The sequence below is a fragment of the Microcaecilia unicolor genome, chromosome 6 (assembly GCF_901765095.1).
Source record: "Microcaecilia unicolor chromosome 6, aMicUni1.1, whole genome shotgun sequence".
Taxonomy (NCBI): domain Eukaryota; kingdom Metazoa; phylum Chordata; class Amphibia; order Gymnophiona; family Siphonopidae; genus Microcaecilia; species Microcaecilia unicolor.
In genome coordinates, this window is record NC_044036.1 from 206,213,419 (window position 1) to 206,233,421 (window position 20,003).

Sequence of the window (20,003 nt, forward strand, 5' to 3'; positions counted from 1 at the left end):
ACTATATAGGGAGTAATTCTATAACAGTAAACATATATTTCAGCATTTTTCTATGACAGCAAGGAAGTCAAAGTTCAAAAAAGAGGAATCAAGTTCTGATGAGGCTGTCATTTCTCATGCACACAAGAGGAGCAGCAGGAGACAGTCAGTAGTGTATGGAAGAGGACATGGAAGTGTGGGGGGGGGGGGGAGGAAAAGAAGGAAAGGGGATGAGAGAGATCAGGATGAAGAAGGAGAGGGATGAGAAATTTCAAAAAATGGAGGAGCTGATGTTTCTCCCTCCTCTATGTCATAAACTGGGTCATCCATTCACTTACCCCCTCCCCCAAACAAATCACAGATAACACATTCAAGTTTGTCACTAGCCAAACACACAATCCTGTACCCCATGCACCTCCACACCCTTATATCTTCCCCTCTTCACACACAAAAACACAATAGCACTCATTCACCTCTCCCCCTCTCACAATCCATATGCACTCCTGCCATTCATAAGTCCCCATCAATTGACGTACTCATCTCTTGGCATCTATAGCCTCCCCTTCCATTTATTCAGTCCCTCCTCCGCTGATAATTCTCCCTCTGCTCACAATGCCCCCTGACATTCAAAACCCCAGATTCATTTACTGATTTACTCAGTCCTCTTTGACACTTGTCACCCCTCCATTGTCTTTCTCAGTTTCAGCCTTTGCCCTCCCAAATCATACACTCCATAAGAAACAAGACTTTGTGCAATTTGTAGGATTCATACATTTTATCTTGTTATTATTATTCTTTTATAGATTTACAATTAAAACATAAAAATATATTTAAAAGGTTAGTTTTTTAAATTATTGACCACTTTGGTAATTAACAATAAAATATTCTGCTTAAAAGTATCTCTGTGGTTGTCTTCTTTATTATATTATGTATTTTAAATAATGCTTAAACTACCTTCCCAATCTCAAAAAAGAGGTCACCCAGAGTGGTATAAAATAAATACACAAAAAATATACGTACACACAAACACAAAGAGCAGCAAAGACGCTCCTAACATATCATATAAAAATAAATCAAGCAATCCATAGCAAAAGACAGACACTCTAATCAAAAATACCAGCAGTGCAAGTCCCGCCTCATCAAAGGAAAAGCCAATAAGAATCAGGAGCAATTTTATTAGAATGGACACAGCTGAGCAATTCCCGTCAATGTGACTAATGTACTTACATAAATATTGCAGTCACTAGAGAGTCCAATGGTCTTACACAGAGTTTGTTTAGCTGACTTCCAAGGACATTTTGTATGTACACAAGATGATTACTCATAACGCAAATGCACATTTTAAGCCATTTTATGGGAATGTTGACAGTTACCTACTTGCATAGCTTTGCAACATCAGTTTTTGGGATATTTTAGGGAGGTCAGTTTTTTTGAAGCCAGAATAAAATGTATGGGGTCAATATTCAGCTACCAGCTATAAGCAGTTATCAAGCTGCTTCCAGATGCATGCTGAACTAACCCCCGATGTTCAGTGCTGGGACATGAGCAGCTCCCAGCACTGACTATACCAGTATGATTGCCAATCCAGAAGTTGACCAGCACTGGCTGTTATTCAGACTGGTACCTGGTTAACACTCTGCATAAAGTTAGGGCAGCTGTTTTACCATGAGTGCTGTGTGCAATTCTGGTCAATACATCTCAAAAAGATTGATTCAGCCAAGGGAGATCTTGTCTTACAGATTTGCTGTATTTTTTTGAAGGTGTGAATAAGCATGTGGATAAAAGGGAGCAGGTTGATGTAGGGTATCTAGATTTTCTTGGGGGGGGGGGGGGGTTGTTTTGTTTTTTTTAAGTTTGATCTTTTTATTGAATTTCAATACAGAGAAAAAAAATCAACAAACATAACCAAGACCAATCCTCTAAAGTCCATAAACCGCTACTAAACGGACTTGGAAAAATCCAAAATCCCAGGAATAACATGTATAGAATGTTTGTACGTTTGGGAAGCTTGCCAGGTGCCCTTGGCCTGGATTGGCCACTGTCGTGGACAAGATGCTGGGCTCGATGGACCCTTGGTCTTTTCCCAGTATGGCATTACTTATGTACTTATGTAAAAACTGACAAGCCAGACTGTGAAATTATATTCACACCCTGCTGTATGGTTATTATCCTTCAGTACAAAGAGGAACAGTGGAACTAGAAAAGGTTCAGAGAAGGGTATCATATAACTAAGGATGGAACACCTTGCTTATGAAGCAAAGCTAAACAGGTTAAGACTCTTCAGCTTAAAAAGACAATTGGGAAGAGGATAGAAATTTATAACATCAAGAGTGGGGTAGAACAGAAACAGGAAATAACTGTTTCATCTTTCAAAGAATAATATAGCTAGAGGCCACTCTATGAAAACAACGAGCAGTGGATTAAAAACAAATTGTAGAGATGTGGGGTGGGGGGCGGTTTGCATGCAATGCATAAGAAATTATGGAATCTGTTGCCAGAGAATGTGGCCAAAGTGACTAAAATAGTGAGGTTCTAAAGAGGTTTGTAGAAGTTCCTGGAGGAAAAGTCCATAAAAAATGGCTAACCAGATAGGCTTGGGGGAGCCATTGCTTATGGACCTTGCTATAGATCAGCCTGACTTTGGAGAAGTAGCTTAGCAGTTAATACAGCAATCTTCCTTCCTGAGGAACTGGGTTCAATCCCCACTGCAGCTCCTTGTGACTCTGGGCAAGTCACTTAACCCTCCATTGTCCCAGGTACAAATAAGTATATATTATGTATATAATATGTAAACCACTTTGAATGTAGTTGCAAAAACCACAGAAAGGTGGTATATCAAGTCCCATTCCTTTTCCCTTTATGTTCTTATCTATAGCCACATTAAACTACTCTGTATTCAACTTTTGTACATGGGTAGCATGTATTTCAGAAAATGACTGTTTTGTATGGGCTTAAAATTTATCTGCATACTTTTGTTTTTAAGCACACTATTGACATTTTCCCAAGTGAGTATAATAGATTTTATATTGATCCTTACTGGCTAATCAAGGTCATACTATGTTTTACTTGTAATTATGTATGATATATTTCACCAGTACTTCTAGTGCTTTCAGTCTGGCTGAACTTTGAATGTGTTTATGGGGCCTTCTAGGGGCTTTTTAAAAATAAATTTATTCTTGCAGAATCCTGCATTCCTGAAGTCCTTCTATGCTAGCGAATGATTTGTCAAGGTCACACAGCCCTGTTCTCTTAACTGAGGAAACCTATTCTGTGTAGCTATTTGACTGACATTAAGATCATTGGATAAGCAAACAAAGGTGATGGGTATAAAGAGAATGTTTAGTTAGGGAAGACACTTTGATATACTTCCTCAATTTAATATTCTATGCTGCCAATAAGACCCATCTCTTATAGGCCCTTTTACTAAGCTGCGTTAAATGGTTAACAGGGCTTACCATGCGGTAGACACTGGCATAGACCCACATTACTGACTCCTGTCTTAAAGGCAGCCGCTGTGAAATAATCTCCACGTTAGCTGCTCAATGATGGAGATAGTGGAATTTGGGCAATACATGGATGGGTAGAGGAGTGGTTGATTGTGACAACTAGTGCATGGGGGCATCACCATATGCTAGCTGTCATGAATGCCGATAGCACAGCCGAACCTACCTCTCCCTTGAGAGGAGGAGGTAAGTGCAGCTATGCTACTAGCAGTCCGGTACAGCAGCACCCTGTCAATTCATGTGCAGGTGGTGTTCACCCCTGCACATCCAAAACCACTCTCAACACCCACTCACATGCTCCTGAACCCCCTCCCAGCAACTGCACATATGATTCCAAACTCCCTTCTGGTAACTGCACACATGATCCCGAACCCTGGATCCCCCTTCTGGCACCTGCATAGAAACTAAATTACCTCCAATCCCTTTGCCTTGATCACAATGTCTACTGATCCCCTCCTCTAAAATCTGCCCTACCCTCCTCCTGAGAAAAAAAGCATCCTGAAATCCCAACCTTCCCCCCACCCTCAAGCCCCTCGGTGTTACCCGGGGTCGCCCTGGTGGTCCAGTGGTACCTGAGTAGCAGCTGAGGGAGGCCCTCTGCTGCTGCCCAGGACTGCACCAGGATCCAAAATGGTTGCCATGACCCCTAGCGGTCATCTCACGGTACTATCAACGTCCTCCTGCTATTTCACACAGTCTGCATCTGGTCCCAGTACAGATTCTTGCAGTATTTCTCTATTTACATTCCTCCATTTATAGGAGCGGACCATTTATCCCTACTCTCTGTTTTATATTTTTTAACTAGTCCCCAATCCACAATACCCCATGGCTTTTTAAATTTTTTTCAGGAGTCTCATGAAAGATTTTGTCAAAAGCTGGCTCACCTTTATCCTCAAGTTATTTAAAGTCGTTAACTCACGACAGGATTGTGAAAAATTACAGAAGGACCTTACGAGAATGGGAGACTGGGCGGCTAGATGGCAGATGACGTTTAATGTGAGCAAGTGCAAGGTGATGCATGTGGGAATAAAGAACCCGAATTATAGCTATGTCATGCAAGGTTCCACGTTAGAAGTTACGGACCAAGAAAGAGATCTGGGTGTCGTTGTCGATAATACACTGAAACCTTCTGCTCAGTGTGCTGCTGTGGCTTGGAAAGTGAATAGAATGTTGGGTATCATTAGGAAAGGTATGGAAACAGGTGTGAGGATGTTATAATGCCGTTATATCGCTCCATGGTGCAACCGCACCTTGAGTATTGTGTTCAATTCTGGTCGCCGCATCTCAAGAAAGATATAGTGGAATTGGAAAAGGTGCAGCGAAGGGTGACTAAAATGATAGCGGGGATGGGACGACTTCCCTATGAAAAAAGACTAAGGAGGCTAGGGCTTTTCAGCTTGGAGAAGAGACGGCTGAGGGGAGACATGATAGAGGTATATAAAATAATGAGTGGAGTGGAACAGGTGGATGTGAAGCGTCTGTTCACGCTTTCCAAAAATACTAGGACTAAGGGGCATGTGATGAAACTACAGTGTAGTAAATTTAAAACCGGAGAACGTGGTGAAGGCAGTTAGCTTGGCAGAGTTTAAAAAGGGGTTAGATGGTTTCCTAAAGGACAAGTCCATAAACCGCTACTAAATGGACTTGGGAAAAATCCACAATTCCAGGAATAACATGTATAGAATGTTTGTACGTTTGGGAAGTTTGCCAGGTGCCCTTGGCCTGGATTGGCCGCTGTCATGGACGGGCTGCTGGGCTCAATGGACCCTTGGTCTTTTCCCAGTGTGGCACTACAAGAGATTGCAAAATGAGGAAGACAGGCAATAATACCTTGAAAAGCTATGAGAAGCTGGTAGATTAGTCGTGAAAGCAAAGATGCAAATGAAAGAAAAAAATAGCCAATATGGTAAAATGAGAAGACAAGACATCTTTAGATATGTTAGTGATAGGAGGGCATGCAAAACTGGCATTGTGAATCTCAAAGGTAGAGGGGAGGAATATGTAGAAGCTGATAAAGATACGACAGAATTGTTTAACAACTATTTCTGTTCTGTATTCACAGCTGAAAGGCGGGGAGCAGGTCTGCAGAAGACAAACACAAATAGGAATGGAGTGATGGTAGTCCATGAACCGAGGGAGAGCGCAAGATGTGTATTTAGATTTTAGCAAAGCCTTTGACATAGTTCTACATAGATGACTAATAAATAAACCAAGTGCCTTCAGTATAGGCCCTAAAGTGACTGATTGGGTTAGGAACTGGTTGAGTGGATGATGACAGAGCGTAGTGGTAAATGGAGCTCATTCTGAGAAAAAGGATGTTACCAGTGGTGTGACGCAAGATTTGGTTCTTTAGCAGGTTCTTTTTAACATTTTGTAAAGGAAATTGCTGAAGGGCTGTCTGGTAATGTTTGCCTCTTTGCAGATGATGCCAAAATCTGTAATAGGGTAGACACCCCTGACGGAGTGGATAACATGAGGAAGGACTTAGCAAAGGTAGAGGAATGGTCTGGAATTTGGAAGGTAAGATTTAATGCTAAAAAAGTGCAGGTCATGTATTTGGGCTGCAAAAACCTCAGGGAATGATACAGTTTAGGAGGTGAAGAACTTTTCAGCATGAAAGAGGAGCGGGTCTTGTGTGACATCATATGCGATGATCTTAAGGTGGACAAACAGGTAGAAAAGGTGATGGCGAAAGCTAGAAGGATGATTGGGTACATATAGAGAGGAATGGCCATTAGGAAAAAGGAGGCGATGAAGCCCCTGTATAAGACTCCTGTGAGACCTTATTTAGAATATTGTGTACAATTCTGGAGACCACACCTTCAAAAAGATATAAATAGGATGGTCCAGAGGGCAGCTACTAAAATGGTCAATGATCATTGTCATAAAGCATATGGGGACAGACTTAAAGATTCCAATATGTACACTTTGGAAGATAGTTGAGAGAGGGGAGATATAATAGAGACATTTAAATACCTATGCAGCATAAATACACAGGAGGTGAGTCTCTTTCAACTGAAAGGAAGCTCTGCAACGAGGGGGCATAAGATGAAGGTGAAAGGGAATAGACTCAGAACAGCGCTGCGTACGTCTAGTAGCACTATAGAAATGATAAGTAGTAGTAGTAGCAAGTAACCTGAGGAAATACTTCTTCATGAAAAGGGTGGTGAATTTGTGGAATGGCCATCTGGTGGAAGTGGTGGAGATGAAAACAGTATCTGAATTCACAAGAGCTTGGGACAAGTACATTGGATCTCTAAGGGAGTGACAGGCAGAGTAGATGGCATGGATAGGCAGACTGGATAGGCAATATGGTCTTTCACTACATTTTTCTGTGTTTCTATGTTTCAATGAGCACATGATGGCCAGTTAATTAAGACAAATATAGTACCCTACTAGTATGTGAATTATTGCAGGGTGCCTGGGACACGGATCAAGTATATATTTTCAAGAAGAAAAAGGAAGATGGCAAGGCCTAGCATATCATAAGAACATAAGTATTGCCATACTGGGACAGACTGAAGGTCCATCAAGCCCAGCATCCTGTCTCCAAGAGTGGCTAATCCAGGTCAAAAGTACCTGGCAAGATCCCAAAACAGTACAATATATTTTATGCTGATTATCCTAAAAATTAGCAGTGGATTATCCTAGAATTAAGCAGTGGATTTTCCCCAATAATAATAAAAGTCCATAATAATGGCTTATGGACTTTTCGTTTAGGAAGCTATTCAAACCTTTTTTAAACCCCGCTAAGCTAACTGCTTTTACTACATTCTCTGGCAAAGAATTCCAGAGTTTAATTACACATGGAGTGAAGAAATATTTTCTCCAATTAATTTTAAATTTACTATTTTGTAGCTTCATTGCGTGCCCTCTAGTCCTAGTATTTTTGGAAAGAGTAAACAAGCGATTAACGTCTACCCGTTCAACTCTGCTCATTAATTTATAGACCACTAACATATCTCCCTCAGCGGTCTTTTCTCCAAGCTAGCCGCTTTAGCCTTTCCTCATAGGAAAGTCATCCCATCCCCTTTATCATTTTCGACGCCCTTCTCTGTACCTTTTCTAAATTCATTATATCTTTTTTGAGATTCAGTGACCAGAATTGCACACAATATTCAAGGTGTGGTTGCACCATGGAGCGATACAATGGCATTATAACGTTCTCATTTTTACTTTCCGTTCTTTTCCTAAAAATACCTAACATTCTATTTGCTTTCTTAGCTGCCGGCTCAATGACACCTGCTCAATGAAACCTTTTCTGGTCAACGACTCCTAATGTTAAATGTAATGTAGAACCTTGCATTACGCAGCTATAGTATGGGTTCCTCTTTCCCACATGCATCACTTTACACTTACTTACATTAAACATCATCTGCCATTTGGACGCCCAGTCTCATAAGGTCCTCTTGTAATTTTTCACAATCCTCTCGCAATTTAACAACTTTGAATAACTTTGTGTCATCAGCAAATTTAATTACCTCACTAATTACTCCCATCTCTAGGTCATTTATAAATATGTTAAAAAGCAGCGGTCCTAGCACATACCCCTGGGGAACCCCACTAACTACCCTTCTCCATTTTGGATACTGACCATTTAACCCTATTCTCTGTTTTCTATCTTTTAACCAGTTTTTAATCCACAAAAGAATACTACATCCTATCCCATGACTCTCCAATTTCCTCTGGAGTCTTTCATGAGTTACTTTGTCAAACGCCTTTTAAAAATTCAGATACACAATATCAACCGGCTCACCTTTATCCATATGTTTGTTCACCCCTTCAAAGAAATGTAACAGATTTGTGAGGCAAGATTTCCCTTCACTAAATCCATGCTGGTTTTGTCTCATTAATCCATTTTGCCCGGCACTGATGTCAGGCTCACTATTCTATAATTTCCAGGAACCTTTATTAAAAATCAGTGTTACATTGGCCACCCTCCAATCTTCCTGTACCATGCTTGATTTTAAAGACAAATTATAGATTACTAACAATAATTCTCCACAAGTTCATTTTTCAATTCTATCAGTACTCTGGGATGAATACCATCCAGTTCAGGTGATTTGCTACTCTTCAATTTGTCAAATTGTGCCATTACAACCTCCAGGTTTATAGAGATTTCATTCAGTTTCTCTGACTCGTCAGCTTTGAATACCATTTCCTGCACTGGCATCTCCCCAAATCTTCCCCGGTGAGGACCGAACCAAAGAATGAAATTAACCTCTCCGCTATGGCTTTGTCTTTGCTGAGTGAATCTTTTACTTCTAGGCCATCTTGCAGTCCAACTGATTCTTTTGACTGCTTCTTGCTTTTAATATACCTACAAATTTTTTTTTTACTATGTTTTTGCCTCCAACACAATCTTTTTTTCAAAGTCCCTCTTTGTCTTCCTTATCAGCACTTTGCATTTGACTTGAAATTTCCTTATGCTGTTGCTTATTATTTTCAGTCAGATCCTTCTTCCATTTTCTGAAGGATTTTCTTTTAGCTCTAAAAGGTTCCTTCACCTCACTTTTTATTAACCATGCCGGCTGTTGTTTGGTCTTCCTAACTCTTTTTTAATACATGGAATATAATTGGCCTGGGTTTCCATGATGGTATTTTTGAACAGCATCCACGCCCGATGTAAATTTTTGACCTTCACCGCTGCTTCTCTAAGGTTTTTTTTCAACATTCTCATTTTATCATAGTCTCCTTTTTGAAAGTTAAATGCTATCATATTGGATTTCCTGTGTGTACTCATTCCAAAGCTGATATCAAATCGGATCATATTATGATTACTGTTCTGAAGCGGCCCCACCACCATTGCCTCCTGCACCAGATCATGTGCTCCACTAAGGACTAAGTCTAGAATTTTTCCTCCTCTCGTTGGCTCTGTACTAGCTGCTCCATAAAGCAGTCCTTGATTTCACCTCCCTTGTATGTCCTGGTGTTACATTTACGCAGTCAATATCGGGGTAATTGAAATCAACCATTATTATTACTGTATTACCCAGTTTGTTAGCCTCCCTAATTTCTGATAACATTAGATGGTAATACACTCATATTACTATCCTTTTCCCCTTTACACATGGACTTTCATTCCATAGGGATTCCAAGTTGTGTTTTGTTTCGTGCAGATTTTTCAATCTATTTGATTCAAGGCCCTGCATAACATACAATGCTACCCCTCCATCAATTTGGTCCACCCTTTCACTATGATATATCCTATCGGCAGAGGTAGTTGAGGCTAGCACTTTAAGAACTTAAACATGGTTGTGATAAATTAGGGATAGGACTGGGGAGAGGGCAGGCTTGATTGTGTATTGAAAATAATATGCTACTAAATAGTAGCAAAGAACCAGAGAAAAAAAAAAAAAGGATAATATGGTTGGGCCAATTTTTCCCAGTCAGCAATCATATATATATTGTGATTCAGTCCTGATAGTAGCATGTCTATCAGTTCCCATATTCTTCCACCTGTGGCCACAAAGGTGTGCTCCTTGCAATGCAAAGTGGTGTGATTCCTGGATACACAGCTACACAGATGGAGCGAAGCAGCTGGCTGTTTCATGATGAATCAGGCAGGTGCTCCAGTGGTCAAGAAGATGCAGAGAACCGTTCTAGATTGTATGTGAGGCAACTGAGAGTGCGGAAACTTGCTCAAGGTCACTAAATCATCAGTGAAAGAGGTAGGATTTGAACCCTCGCTTTCTGGTTCTTACACTTCTGCTGAAAGAACTAAGCTACTCATCCCTTGCTTTTCAACATACATTAAAAGAAACAGACTAAAGTATAGATGAGACCCCAAAATACAGGTAGGAATATAAGAATTGCCATACTGGGTGAGACCAAAGGTCAATCTAGACCAGTATCCTACTCTGAATATTGGCCAAGACAGGTCACAATTATCTGGCAGAATCCGAATCCCAAGGCACAGTAAGATTCCATGCTACTTCCCCAATGGGTAAGCAGTGGCTTTTCCCTGGTCTACCTAAATAACAGTTTATGGACTTTTCCTCGGTTTCTATAAAGGGAGCCCAAATATCCGTGCCCAAATTTGGTTGTGATTCTGTGAAGTGTGTGCAATCTAAATAATTAATGAGACAATTAGCATCAATAAGTGGACACTATCAGTCAATTCTTGGCACCAATTAGGGATTGTATGCACATCTGGCTATTTTACAAGCCTGGGTGCCCAAATCCCATAGCACACCACCCCAACAGGGGATGTGGCCATGGGAAGGGCATAGTCAGGTCATGGGCATTCTCAAAAGATGTGTACACTGTTACAGAATTCTGGGGATCTGCACCCAACTTGCACACCAGGTTTCAACTGGCATAAGTCCTCATGCCCAAAGCTGGGTGCAGAAATCTCCAGTAGGCACTATTCTATAAAGGGTGCTCATCCTAGGGCATCCTTTATAGAATAACATTGAAGGTAAAATTATGTCTTACCTGATAATTTTCTTTCCACTAGTCCCAACAGATCAATACAGAGACGAGTGGGTTATGTCCCTCTACCAGCAGGTGGAGATAGAGAGAACTTCAGAGTTTTATTATATGTAGACAGGTGCAGCCATCTTACTCTCAGTATTATCGATACCAAAGCAATTGAAAAGCCAACCAATCCAGCATCAAAGTTCACTCCTACCTTAAGAACACCTTTGCAGGTTCTTCCTCCACCGCACCAGTGGGAGGGAAACCACCTAAGTGGCAAACAGTCAACATGAGAGTAATCCATGTTCCGTAGTTTTCCGTCAGTTTCCAACGGTCCCTTAAAAAAGGAGAGAACCTAGTGGAGCAGAACATGAACAAACACCCCCCTGATGACTATGGGCCTTAAGCCACCAAACAACAATAAGGGCGGGCCTCTGGATTGATCTGTTGGGACTAATGGAAAGAAAATTATCAGGTAAGACATAATTTTACCTTCCATAGCGTCCCACAGATCAATCCAGAGATGAGTGGGATGTACAAAAGCAGTCCCCAAAGTAGAGTGGGATGTTAATATCCAAAGGCTCGAGGACAGACTCGAATGAACTGCCAAAACAGAGGCCGGAGTAGATCTAACTGCAATAGAACTCAACAACCTCAGAGGAAATGGAGACATACCCAGCACGGGTAAAAACAGGAAAACACACCCCACGTGATTCAAGAACCGGGAACCAGACTCCTGCAACAGAAAAACTCGCCCATCCACAGACTGAAGAAAGGCAAAATTTGGTGAGAAGGGAAAGGAACCCCCCCCTTCCCCAACACCGAAAACAATCTATATATCTCCAAGCCGGAACATGTAGAACGATAGGTGGTACCTCTCGAAGAAGAGACAGCAATATACAGAACAAAAACAGAGCCCAGCCGAATCTCAAAAGTTCCTAAAACCGTACCAGCCTGAACGAAATAAGCGTCTATTGCCACGCCAATCTGCTACAGAACCAGGAATACAGCCTGAGCTGAGAAGCCTGCCTGTATGAAAGAACATCACTCTTGAAAAGCGAGAATGCCTGTTTTTTTTTTTTTGTTACATTTGTACCCTGCGCTTTCCCACTCATGGCAGGCTCAATGCGGCGGGCAATGGAGGGTTAAGTGACTTGCCCAGAGTCACAAGGAGCTGCCTGAGCCAGGAATTGAACTCAGTTCCTCAGGACCACAGTCCACCACCCTAACCACTAGGCCACTCCTTCACTCCCTTTCCCAAGAAAGAGAGCCATATAACAGCCAGAGCAGCAAAACAGAGAAAGTGCCAGTCCGACTCCCGCAAGGCGTCCAAGCAGAACCTGCACAATCAGAGCACCAAACTAGATGTCTACCAGAGTGACTCATCGTGAATGAGAGGCCCATTCCCCAAGGCAGAGCAACGGTCCACCGAGGAACGTGCCCAACAGCGAACAAAGTAGACAACCGGACTAAAGGGATAAGCCAAGCCAGCGTGACATGAATTAACCACGCGCCAGGCCCGGAAAGGGAAAGGACCCGATAAAGAAAGATGGATACTCAGAACCCAATAAATTGCCACCTAAAGAAAAGGTGACAGGCCACAGCGAGGAGCCCCCGGACCTGGGAAGGCTACCCTTCCACAGAAGAGAAATAACCGTCACTGACGACAGAAAAAAGTCTACTTGCTGGAAGGCCCGACTACACCTGTCAAAGAAAGAAAATCATATTCTCCGCAAAGAGCAGCAGTAAAGTACAGCAGAGAAATACTGCCATACTCCTTGCAGCTCGTAGCCAATACCGAGAAGTCTCGACAGCAGCTCAACAATAATAGCTCTGCTGATCCATAAATCAGTCCAACCCTCAAAGGCATGAATCAACATATTACCCCGAGAAGGGGAGAAACAGTCGCGCATTATTGTCCTCGAAGGAACAAACAAAGATCTGCCAGGGTCCACGAACAGGTACCACCACCAGCCCAGAGAATGCTAGCTCCGCCACTCAGCCTGACAGGAATATAACTCATCCAATGAAGGAGAAGAAAACGAGCGACCGTCACAGATGCCGAGCTTTACTAAGCAGATCTTGACCTCCCCCTGGAAGACAATTCTGGGCGTCCTGAAAAACGCAGACCTCGGCGTCCCAAAACGGCACAAGGCCTGATATACAGGAAACCAAACCCAGGCCAAAGCCAGATGGGTTCAGGGGAACAAGACTCGAGGAGTTTTGAAGACTAACAACGACAACTGCAGCCGAAATTAGGTTTGTCAGTTCCGCCGGAGTCAGGCCCGACGGCCTCCACCGAAGCAAGGCCCTACGGCCTCAGCCGAAGGAAACAAGGTTCGACGGTCCCAGCCCAAGAAGACCCGACAGCCTCTGCCGGAGTCAAGCTCGACAGGTTCAGCCAGCGTCAAGCTCGACGGCCTCAGCCGGCGTCAAGCTCGACGGCCTCAGCTGAAGCCAGGCTGTCTGGCCTCCGCCGGAACAAGGCCGTCCACGGCCGGAAAAGACTGACCGAAGCCAGAACAAAACCGACCGGCTTCAGCCGGACCAATGCTGTCCAGCCCGAGCCGGATCCAGGCTCGACGGCGTGAGCCGTAGCAATGCTCAACGTCTTGCCAGGGTCGATGGCTCTAGCCTGCTCCAACCTCTACGTCCAGAGCCGGAGTCAGGCCCCACGGCCGCAGCCAGACAAGGCTGGCGCCTCAGTTGGAACAAGGCCCGACGGCCTCAACTGTAACAAGGACCGAACGCGCAGCTGGAGCAAGGCCCAACGGCCCCAGCCGAGGAAGGCCCAATGGCCCCAGCCGAGGAAGACCCGACGGCCTCAGCCAGGGCAAGGCTCTACGGCCTCAGCCGGAGCAAGGCTCGACGGCCTCAGCCGGAGCAAGGCTCGACAGCCTCAGCTGGAGCAAGTCCCGATGGCCTGAGCCAGAGGCGGGCCCGCCAGCCCCCGCTGGAGCAAGGACCGACAGCCTCCGCTGGATCCAGGCCCGACGGCCTCAGCTGGAACAAGTCCCGACGACCTCCGCCAGAGCCAGGGTCGACAGTCTCAGCCGGAGCAAAGCTCAACGGTCTCAGTCGGAGCAAGGCTCTACCGTCTCAGCCGGAGCCAGGTTCGACGGTGTCCGGCGGAGCAAGGCTCAACGGTGACAGGCAGAGCAAGGCTCGACGGTCTCAGCCGGAGCAAGGCTCGACGGTCTCAGTCGGAGCAAGGTTCGACGATCTCAGCCGAAGCAAGACTCGCCGGTCTTAACTGGGAGAAGGCTTGACGGTCTCAGTCGGAGCTGGACTACAGCCTCCGCTGGAACGAGCTTCAATGCCTCTCACATATCACAGTTTAACGTCCACGAAATCGCCATGTGGACATCCCTGAACCAGGGTCCCCGAGCCACGAAACAGCGAAAACACTAGAATTCCAACAAAAACTGGGTAAATGCTGGCAGACAGGAGAAAATCCTGACACCCTAAGACTGGGCAAGGATCAACACTCCCAGCCGGCGCAAGGAGCGAAAAACAAAGACTACCCATGTCACCCCCAAAAGGGAAGAAGTCTGCACAGTTCAAGACTGAACAGAGACAGCAGCATGGGTACAGAGGGGAACAAACCCCTCTAGCATGCCATACCGATACCCAGATTCTCTGTGCCATCCAGACCACCCCTACAGGTGGAAACAAAGAAAAGCAGCAGTCTGCTGCACAGAAGAAAACTGCAAGATGCCGCTTGCCAAAAATGCTGTCCACGGACAGCCTCAGGAAACTAGCCCAAAGCCTGCCAAAGCCGTTCCTAATACAGGAAAAGCGGCGAACTCCTCGCTAACCAAAAACCTGCCTACTGCAGACACAGGAACGGCAGCATGTCACCTGCGGAAAAGTCCAGCAAAGGCGAAAACCTACAGCGCACCACATCCGTAGATTTAAGCAAAGCCACTCCAAAAACACCCGGAAGTCCCTCAGAGACCTAACCGGTCTCAGAGCTAGGAGACGGAGTAGGCCTCCACTCTAGAGGCTTAACATCCATAAAAAGAAAATAATAATCACCACATAAGGGGAAACACACAGAAGAGCAAAAGAGCCCATGCCTCCCTCTAGAAAGCTGCATAACAGGGCAACCGGGAGAGCTCCGATAGAGCCTAGCTGCTGCCAACACCCCGTGCGTACCAGTATCATAGACTAGCTGGAAACTGAAAACCAAAAACTGTGCTAGCAGGACCCAGAAAATCGCATAAGGCCCTATGCAAAATGCAGGGAACCATCCATTAGCCACAAAGTCCCTCTAACCGTAGGATAGGAAATCACACTGTGAGAAGGACCGGAACCTAAGAGCGTGGCGCAGGGAAACCCAGACAGACAAAAATAACGTTCCGTTGCTGGAAAACAAAGCTGCCTAAACCAGCTAAGAGACGAGAGACGCAATCTGTCTCGTGAAAGAACGAACTCTCACTACATCAGAGGACCGCAGGCAAGAAAAATCATGAGAAAGAACTAAGTTCCTTCACCCCTCGTGGAATCAACCAATGAAAAGAAGACGGGTTGTACAAAGGCCCTACCACCTCGCGCCCAACACCTGCGCTAGCCCTCAGAAAGCGCTCCCGAGAAAATAACCCGGAAAACAGCAGAGAGCCTGAAAGCATCTTGCTAAACAGTCAGCAGCCCAAAATGGCGTCTGCAACGGCGAAATCCTGCCAAAACTACAGCGCTGTCTAGCAATACCAACGTAGCAGTAAAAATGTTCTCCATGCCAGCGCCCAAACAGAAAATGAAACCCAGCTGCATTCAGCAACGAACCGTTCCACACATTAAATAAAGAAATTTACACTTACCCATAGGACAGTAGTAATAGAGTCCCAAAGGAAGGGAATATCTGTTCACGAAGAGCTGATTATTTGTTTTTTAAAGAGGGAGGAGTTGTAGGGAACATCAGAAGCGTAGCTCCAACAAAGACCACCAAGCCTGGCAACAGGGAAGGGGTAGGGGAGGGACCTGGCACCACCCGGTGTACCCCTGACTGGCTCAGCATGGCCACGAACCCCTAGCTCAACTAATCCTGAGGGAACAGGCTAAGAGCAAATTTCCCTCAGCTCAACTAAACCTGAGGGAACAGGCTAGGAGCACATCTTAATCTAGAGAGCTGCACAGGATATGTCTATCCACCTGCTGAGATAGAGAGAATACTGAGAGTAAGATGGCTGCACCTGTCTACATATAGTAAAACTCTGAAGTTCTCTCTATCTCCACCTGCTGGTAGAGGGACATAACCCACTCGTCTCTGGATTGATCTGTGGGACGCTATGGAACATTGATTTTTCCCAGCATCTATTTTTCAATGCCATCACCTCATTCCAGCCCTTTACCTCCAGGAACTTCTACAAACCTTTGTTAAAGCTGGTTGTGCCAACTGCTTTTATCAGATACTTGGCAACAAACTCTGGAGCTTAGCTATGGGCCCTGTTTACTAAGCTGCACTAGCCTTTTCAGCATGCACTAAAAATCCATAGGAATATATGAGTGTCTCTAGCATTAGCGCATGGTAATTTTTAGAATGCGCTAAAAACGCTAGAGCACCTACAGCGTTGCTTAGTAAACAGGGACCTATATGTCTAATGAAAAACTATTTTCTCCTATTTATTTTAAAAGTAATACTATCGGGCTCATTTTCGAAAGAGAAAGACGTCCTCGACCCATAATCGAAAGAAAGAAACAAGAACGTCCCTGACGAACACTTGGACGATTTTACCTGGTCGTGTTTTTCTTACGACCAAGGCACAAAAAGGTGCCTGAAATGACCACCAGAGAGAATCAGGGATGGCCTCCCCTTACTCCCTAAATGGTCACTAACCCCCTCCTACCCTCATAAAATATCTTTACAAATATTTTGTGCCAGCCTCTATGCCAGCCTCAGATGTCATACTCAGGTCCATGACAGCAGTATGCAGGTCCATGGAACAGTTTTAGTGGGTGCAGTGCACTTCAGGCAGGCAGACCCAGGCCCATCCCCTCTACCTGTTACGTTTGTGGAGGAAACAGCGAGCCCTCCAAAACCCACCACAAACCCACTGTACCCACATCTAGGTGCCCCCCTTCACCTGTAAGGGCTATGGTAGTGGTATATAGTTGGGAGTTTTGGGGGGCTCAGCACACAAGGTAAGGGAGATAAGTACCTGGGACCATTTTATGAAGTCCACTGCAGTGCCCCCTAGGGTGCCCGGTTGGTGTCCTGGCATGTCAGGGGGACCAGTGCACTACAAATGCTGGCTCCTACCATGACCAACTGGCTTGCATTTGGTCGTTTCTGACATGGAAATCGTTGGTTTCCATTATCGACGAAAATCAGAAACAACCAAGTCTAGGGACAACCAAATCTAGGGACGACCAAATTTCAGGATTTGGACGTCCCTGACCGTATTATTGAAACAAAAGTTGGATGTCCGTCTTGTTTCGAAAATACGGGTTTCCCCGCCCCTGGATCGGGACATTTTACGAGGACGTCCTCATCAAAATTTGGATGTCCCTTTCAAAAATGCCCCTTTATGTGGCTCATTTTCAAAGCATTTAGACTTACAAAGTTCCATAGATTGCTATGGGGCTCATTTTCAAAAGAGAAAAATGTCCAAAAAGTGTCTTAAAGCACCACTTGGACAGATTTCTTCTCTAAACATTCAAATCAGTATCTTTGAAACATGTTTTTCAGATGTTTATCTATGCATTTCATCTACAGTGCATCCAAATCACAAGGGAGCGTGTTGGATTTGAAGGCGCGATTAGGGCAGGCTTAGGGCGTACCTAACACTTGTACATTTTACAGCCATAATGGAACAAAACGAAAACAACTAGAATAAAAACTTCAACATTTTGGTCTAGACCTGTTTTCAGAATGAATAATGAACAAAAAGGTGCCATAAATGACAAGTTGACCACTGGAGAGAATCATGGATAATCCCCCCTTACTCCCCCAGTGGTCACTGACCCTCTCCCACCCCAAAAAATGTAATTAAAAATGTTACTCACCAGCCTCTATGACATCCTCAGATGTTATAGCCAGGTCCATTATAAATGCATGCAGGTCCCCAGAGTAGTGTAGTGATAGGTGTAATGCATTGTAGACAGGTGGACCCAGGCCCATACCTCCTCCTACCTGTTACACTTAAGAAAATTGTGAGCACTCCAAAACTCACCAGAAACTCACTGTACCCACATATATGTGCCCCCTTCACCCATAATCAATGAGCTCACAAGCTATAGACCCGTGGCCTCAATACCATTACTAACCAAAACGATGGAGGGACTAGTAGCACAATTTCTCAGTCCACCACAGCTCTCAATCAGGCTTCAAACCACACTATAGCACTGAGACAGTCATAACTACCCTGATAACACAATTCAGAAGAAGAATAATAAGCCAAGGCCTGTCAATACTACTACTATAATTTGATTATGTAAAGTGGATCACACAACACTAATGAACCTGCTCGACAACATAGGAATCACTGGAGCAGTAGCAGTAGCAGCCTGGCTTTCTAAGAACTAAATCCTATCTTGTCAAGATGTCTAATCAGTTTTCAGTTTTGTGGATCCCCGAATGTGGGGTGCCTCAGGGTTACACGATATCTCCTACACTTTTTAATATTACTTAGCAAGAAACTGGAAAATATGGGATTTAACCCATTTATATACGCTGATGATGTTACTATCTATATTCCCTTCAACAGCATCACCGAGATATTGGACAAGGTAAACAAAGTGCTGGAACTTATGGAAAATTGGGCTACAAGTTTCTGTTACTACCTAGCTGGCACAATCTCACTACTTACCAAAATCTCAAATTAGACCAAAACACATATCCAATCAAAATACAACTAAAAGTACTGGAAATTATTATCGATAAACATCTGTCTCTTGAAAACCAGATTTCTGAAGTCATATCAAAAAGCTTCAAAACACTAAGGAAACTGAGAATTAGAGACTCCCTTATATGGTGTGAAGCTCCGCCCAGTGCATCCTAGGATGCACTGGGCAGGGTTGGGCACTGCAATTTTCGAGGCGGCGCTGCTGTAAGAGGAGGGAGTCTATCTCCCTCCTCCAACAAAGGTATGGGAGGCAGGGAAGAGGGCTGCTAGACCACCAGGTCGGAGGGGGGGGATTGATTCACGGCCAACTGGGCCATCAGGGCTTAATTTGGGGAGGTTGCTAGGGGGTTAGGGGGAGCTGGAGACCCACCGGATCTTCAGTCCCCCTGAACTTGTGTCAGGGGGGTTGGGGGACTGCCCCTGTGTCACTAGGGGTGGAGGTCGGGGTTCCTGCTCCTGCAGGGGGGCTGCATTGGGGGGAATGGGGGGCCCACTAGCATGCAAATGAATGCTGGACAGGGCTCACCATTCCTCCCCAATGGTCTGTAAACCCTAACTCCAGCTCTGAGCTGGCGTAGGGTTTGCCGCGGACAGCGCACCAATGTTTGGCGTGCTGCTCGCTGATCATTGGGGAGGAATAGGTTTAGCATGCATTTGCATGCTACTTGCGCTAAGAACCCTGTTTAGCATGCATTTGCATGCTACTTGCATTCAGAGCCCATGAGCGCTTTGTTTCACACGCTTGGGGCTCTGATCAAGGGGTGGTAGCAAATGCAGTGCTAGTATGGTGCTAATAGCCTCTAGCGCCCACATTTGCTTCTGATCATCTGCCCATGAGTTCCTGCCAATCCCTAAGACCTGCCCTGTTTCCAGACTTTGTCTTGCCTTGGCCTCGTTTTTTGCCCTGTTTTTGCCCTGTTTAGCCCTGTCTTGCCTAGTTCTTGCTTTCTTCTGGCCTTGCTTTGTTTTTAGTGCATTGTCTTAGTCTAGTCCGTTTTGCTTGTTGACATGTCCAGTCTGCTATGGATCCAGTTCTTACCTTGCCCTTACCATGTCTAAAAATACATGTGGTATAAGCTGTATACTTGTAGATTAGCCGTTCTTAGGTGCAGCCAGGCTGACGCTCAAAACGTAACATCGGTGCTACAGGCAATTAGTGCCAAACTAGCGCCAGCATTAGTGAGTGCAGAATGCTCAGAGGGCTCTAGTACGTGAGACAATGTGTGCGCCAAAGATTAGCGCAAATAACATGCCAATG

The 20,003-nt window shown here is 44.7% G+C and overlaps 1 protein-coding gene across 3 annotated transcripts in view; it reads right to left on the minus strand.

Moving 5' to 3' along the window:
• KCNT2 (potassium sodium-activated channel subfamily T member 2) overlaps nt 1-20,003 on the minus strand; it is a 1,050,204-nt gene that overhangs the window by 483,219 nt on the left and 546,982 nt on the right. The gene's annotated exons all lie outside the window — the stretch shown is intronic.